We start from the raw sequence: 6,234 nt of genomic DNA on the forward strand, positions 1-6,234 counted from the left end.
TCAGTCAAAAGATTCGAAAATCCGAAAAGTGTAAGCAGTGCTAGCAGAAGAACAAATGATTTTATTGCTTCCATCTGTTTTATGACATCAGGGACTGCTAAAATTTGTCAAGTGTTACAAACAGAAATGAATTTGTAATGCAGAACAACTCTGTGAAGAACTGAGAAATCATTTTTGCAGTACTAAACAAAATTAAAAGACAAAAAATTGAAAATGGGGTATAATTTGTATAAAAAATTTCAAATCTTCCGTTATAATATGCGACAGTATGTTCTTTGCTGATACAAAAAAAATGATTCCATCCATTTATCATAAAAATTGAGTTAGATACAGCATTTTTAAACACAATGCTTAAATTTGTTTAGGCGCACTAACAGAAACGGACATTTAAACGCAGCGTACCAACGGGCATTTAAATAAACTCCGGCCAGCTCAAGCTTACCACTATTTCAGAAGCCCGGCATTTAAAGGTTAAGAGAAGAGCTTCCATGCTGTTGTAAAAGAACAAGTAGGGGGATATTTTTCATACTTACATGGCCTCGGGGGGGGGGCACACCGTAGCGTAGTTGGTTGAGGCACTGTGCTACCAGCAGGAAGGTCACGGGTTCAATTTCTGAGGAGGTCATTGTTTTTTATTTTCAGTTGACCCAGTCCTTCCAGGTGACTCAGCCTCTAACACAAATGAGTACCAGGAATTAATTAAATAATTTTACTGGGGAATAAAGTGCGGCTGGTGCGTAAGGCTGACAAGCTTACCGTCATTTTTTGAGCTGATTGTCTCAATCATGTGGGACCCTCACCGTCTCACAAACCTATGGGTCATCACGGCCTGTTACAGGGATAGCTTCACTTCACTTTTACATGGGCTCATAATTGGATTAGCTTTCTTTGCATGTTTACTAAATTTGAATTTGCTTTGTGACACTTACTTACTTACTTACTTACTTACTTACTTACTTACTTACTTACTTACTTACTTACTTACTTACTTACTTACTTACTTACTTACTTACTTACTTACTTACTCATGGAGCTGAACCATTCTGGAGGAGCCGCCAATTCTGCAGCTACTCAAGATTTTCCCAGCATTTTATGGAACCCGAAGGTTCATAACCGTGTTCACAGGAGCCCTCCACTGGTCCCTATCCTGAGCCAGATCAATCCAATCCATACCATCCCATCCTATCTCCCTAAGATCCATTTTAATATTGTCCACCCACCTACGCCTTGGTCTTCCCGATGGCCTCTTTCCTTCTGGCTTTCCCACCAATATCCTATATGCATTCCTCGACTCCCCCATTCGTGCTACATGCCCTGCCCATCTCCTCCTCCTTAACTCGATCATTTTAATTATACTTGGAGAAGAGTACAAGTTATGAAGCTCCTCATTATGCAGTTGCTTTGTGAGACTACATATTCTAATATAAGGCAGTGACTGAAGTTAGCTCCATCTGATCGATGTAACAACCTGGTGATCTATAGATCTATAGTGTACCTGACAACGGCCAGAGTGTGAAAACTCATTAAATCCGAGTGATCCCAAGGAATAGTAGAGAATATGCAGGCAACTAAGCTATCGAAACGAAAATCAGTGGTATGAAGTGTAAGCCTCTTGTATAGATGACACTTAATACCTTTGAGACAAGAACTTGTATTGATCCGTGGGACGTCGTAGCTTGAATCTGATGGAATTAGTAATTCGTGGATGTTCATATTCTGTATAACCAGAACTCCACATGACAATATGGTCATTTCGTGTTGACATAAAAAGCATTCATAAAATAATTTGTTTTTACCGTGTTCTACGAATACCAGCGCACTTAGAAAAAAATAATTCAGGAACCAAGGATCAGCCTATTTTCACAAAACTTTCAATTAAGAGTGAACATATTTTTCAAAAATATGCATGTTACTTCTCACACAAGAAGTTTTAAAATGATTCATGTTTGATGTTTATGGTTGTAATACAAATAATTTCAGGTAGCAGCCTCACATGGTCAGTCAAACACTCAACAATATAAGATCTAACGTTGGTATACTGCTACAAGTAGTATACAGTATTTCTGGACATTATCCATCATCTTGTTGAGCTCTGTCTGTTGGACATATTGGACCCAACTGGGTAGGTTGTGTTTTCAAAAAGAAACTAGACGATGGATAATGTCGAAAAATATAATACTTGTGACGAACACTATTTTGATAGCATTGACTTTAGTAGGGCATCGCAGCTCATTTGAGAACCAGTCAATTTATACTACTACTACAGGAATAGCTTTACTTTTTTACTTTTACTTTCAAACTTCATGAAAGGCATTCTATCTGTTAATTGACATCAGTTAGCTGATTGAAATTGACACCTAGTTTGCTTCCAAAATTGTTGAAGTGGGTCCATGTAATAGTCATATTTTGCTCTAAAGTTTCTCTACTTCTGAAGTTAGATCACTGATCTACATGCACATTCCCCAACATAGCCATATCTCCAAGTAATGCTTGGGCCAAGCAGTTAGATTACTTCTGATAACTGAAGTACCAAGAGAATTCATACCAGCAGTAACACATTTATTCAGATTCCTTTATTTAATCAGTATGTGTTAGTAGGCAGTTAAGCTTATGGACCAATAATTGTTGGTAGCTGTTTCTTCTAATGGACCTAACAGAGTATATATGTCTCCATCCACTTTACCTGTGGCTGGAAACAGATCCAGTTTCTGAAACGTGTTCTTCAAGATACTGGATGACGGGCATAGTCCAGGTATCCAGTTATCCTGAGAGCTGTACACCATCATCAGAACCCTCTAGAATCTCATAATATCTTCCCTGTCTGTTACACAGGGTTCCCATCCCACTAGTATTTGGTAGGACAGCAGTGATACAATACAATCAGACTTTTCACCTGATTGTTGAAATTCCTAATGATTATGATTTGCAAGAGAGATAATTTAATGAATATGTTGTGTCAGAATATGCTGTAAGTTTGTGCAGTTGTAAATGGAGTGGTCCAGATTCGGAAGCATCAGGTTTCTCATGATTGAGACTGTGATGTGAAACAAACTGAAATAAATGCTGAAAGACTGAAAGAATATTATATCAGAAATGAAGGTCTTTGAAAAGATAACAGTTTACTTAATATGAATTATTGTCTTTTGTCTAGCAGACCATTTGAATCATACACGCTTGTGTATGGTGTGAGACTTTATATAAGCCTTCTGAAATATGTATATATATTTCTTGTATTTTGAGTAATGAATCTCAGTTTGGTTTCAGGATAGAGGGCTACTATTTTGCTGTTAAACAAGCTCTTCAGCAGCTTGTTACAGAGGATATTTTAGTAATTTGCTGCCTCAGATATGGACATTACAATTTAGAGGCTAGCCATGCCAGTTTCTAACAAAGGAAAAATTGTACTGTAGAGAAGATCGTATCAGATTATTAAATGATGTTGGTCATGTAAAGTCTAAGGTATGCATCATTTTGACAAGTCTTTGCTGCCAGGTATTGTGGATGTGATAAACAAAATATCATTATGTACAGCTGAATCATGTATTGTGATTCTTTTATGTAGGTGGATAAAAGTCAAGAGCAGATATGTTCAAATCACATCAAACTTGGAATGAAGTTGTGTACTGTAGATGTACAGGGTGTTCACGGCTCTGCACTTCACCGCAACCGACATGCCACCGGCTGCAAAGCGCACTCAAATTTTGCCGATGACTCAGCTTGCTGATATCATTTTGAATGAAGGGAATTTCTTACCTTTGTTCACCGATCGCAGGAGGTGTTGCAAATGCTGTCCCTCTACACGTAGACAGAAGACTGGCAGAAGAGGTTCTGATTTACCCTCTGGAGATGCTGTGCAGGAACATTTGAAATTTCCTTATGAATGTTTCCATTCAGTTCTTCTGTTCGAGGGTAACTGCTATAAACTTTGTCCTTCAAATGACCCCAGAAGAAAAAATGAGATTGATTAAGATCAGGCGACTGTGCTGGCCAAATATCAGTGCTGATAGTTCTGTCCCCGTAAACATCAGACAGAGCCTGCATAGATGTGTTCTTAGTGTGTGCGGTAGCTGAGTCTTGCCATAGATTCTGTCTTCTTCTGTTAACTCTGAAAAGAACTGGCCAAGAATATCTCTCATAATTAATTGTTTCGTTAAAAGTCACAGTTTCAGCAATCCTCCTTGCACTTATAGCACACAAGACACCATCTCTAACTGTGTGGAGCGAGGCCTCATGGGTTAGATGTGGATCCTGTGAACTCCAGTAGCGATTATTTTGCATATTTATGTATCCCTGCAAGTGAAACCTTGCTTCATTAGAGAGACATGTAAACTGTGGATCAGTCTCGCCTTCAGCGACAGACTGTGGAAACCAACTGCAAAAATGAACCCTGCTAGCTGAATCACGTGGCTGCAAGTTGTGGATTGCTGTTGTTTTATAAGGTGTAAGCTTCAATGCACTAGACTTTGATACTCCTATCTCTTGAGCTGGATGTTTCAGTGTATGTTCAAGTTTGGCCCCTGTGTCCAAACTTCTCCTCAGTAAGCACTCGAAGCTTATGTTTTGTTTCCTTGTCTATTAAGAGTCCTGTTGCTCTAAGTTTGTTCTCCAAATTATGAATTGTTTGTCTGCTGGGAACTCTTTCATCACAAAATTTTCACCGACATTTTCCAGCAGATCTGTATTTCACGTAGGTGTCATGTAGAAATACGCATGCCACACTGCTGGCTGACTGACTGTTAACTGGGAGCAAATGGCTCATGGCACAGATGACTACTGTCAGCTGCTCACAAATCACAAACACACTCCCATAAATGAACTGCACTGCCTGCCATGTAACATAATACTGTGTAGAGGTCTGCAAGTTAATTTCATTAAGTTCATTAAGTTAAGTTCATTCCAAACGTTTTCTGCCATCAAGCATGCTGACATATCGGCGGAAATCACATTTGTTTACAACCGGATATGCACTGGCAGCGGTGAGGTGCAGAGCTGTGAATGTTTCTAGTTACTAAAAATATTCTCTGTACATGCAAATCAGTATATCCAGCATGTCCAATGACCGCTATACTTCCTGCCCCTTTACGTGTGTTTGGAATTTGAAAATCATTGGCATAGCTTTTTTATATTTGTCAGAATTGATGGGTTCAGGTTTAGATGCTGGCAGATGAGACTCATAAATTCACTATTTGAGTGCATTTACTACTGCTCAACTGGGGGCCAGTGGCCATAAAATAAGACACTGAACCTACCTTGGGTCCTGAACATATATACCAGTTAAATTGTGAGTGGTTCTTTGTTGTTGGAGTGGAATCAGATGAGCCGCTTATACCAACTGCTCATGATAGAAGAGTACGGAGCATTGGCAGAATGATAATTGATAAGGGAAAATTGGTCAGAGAAGACCTACTCCAGTAGGTTGTAAATAAAAATAAAGTATTTGTTTCCCCACACTAAGAGATAAAAATGCTGCTCATCTGTCTAGAATGACAGAGAATATTGATTTTTGGTAACAGATTTGATTATAGGTGGCAGGAGTGCAGACTTCTGTTCTTGTAGTGATTCCAGTGAGATTGGCCACAAGCCAAGTACATAACCATTCCTTCTCTTGTGAATAGGTGGAGTAGTTGTACATTGGTGTCACAGCAGATTGCTAATGAGAATGTTTTCAGACTGTGATGTTTACATGCCATTATTCTGTGCGGAGACCTCTGTACTTTCAGGGTCATGCAGAGAGGTGAGTTGATGTGAATGTCAGTAGCTAAAGCACCAGGTTGTATGTTGTTGTAAACTGTAACTATATTATTGTTGAGAAGGTGAAGTGTTTTATGATCTGCTTCATCTGAGAACATTAAGTGTGATAGCCTAGTAAATACTGCAAAGCATAATAGTTATTTAACTGGTCAAAAAAATGCCCTGCCTTTCATGGAACCCTAAGATTTATTACTGCGCTCATTGATCCTTCTCATGAGCCAGAGCCAGATGAATCCAGTTTAATATTATCTTCCCATTCATGCTTTGGGGTCCCACGACCTCATCTCTACTTCCTCTGACAAGAATAATGTATGCATAGCGATAGCCTATGGGCTGAACAGCCAGGATTTGATTCACAGTAGGAGCAAAATATTTTTCAATACTGTGCAGCATCCAGACTGGCTCGGGGGCTCAGACAGCCTCTTAATCCAATGGGTACCAGGGGCACTTTCCAAAGAGGAAGGCAATTGGGGGGTGAAACTA

General features: G+C 39.2%; 1 long non-coding RNA gene across 3 annotated transcripts in view; it reads left to right on the forward strand.

The window, feature by feature from the left end:
• The first annotated feature begins 1,328 nt into the window (after positions 1 to 1,328).
• The window catches only part of LOC111875098, a 14,946-nt gene continuing 10,040 nt past the window's right edge, over positions 1,329 to 6,234 (forward strand). For all 3 annotated transcript variants that reach the window (XR_002844673.2, XR_002844672.2, XR_002844671.2), the window contains exon 1: positions 1,329 to 5,734. This is a non-coding gene — a long non-coding RNA (uncharacterized LOC111875098). The remainder of the gene's footprint in view (positions 5,735 to 6,234) is intronic.

The sequence above is a fragment of the Cryptotermes secundus genome, unplaced genomic scaffold (assembly GCF_002891405.2).
Source record: "Cryptotermes secundus unplaced genomic scaffold, Csec_1.0 scaffold3294, whole genome shotgun sequence".
In the NCBI taxonomy this organism is placed as follows: domain Eukaryota; kingdom Metazoa; phylum Arthropoda; class Insecta; order Blattodea; family Kalotermitidae; genus Cryptotermes; species Cryptotermes secundus.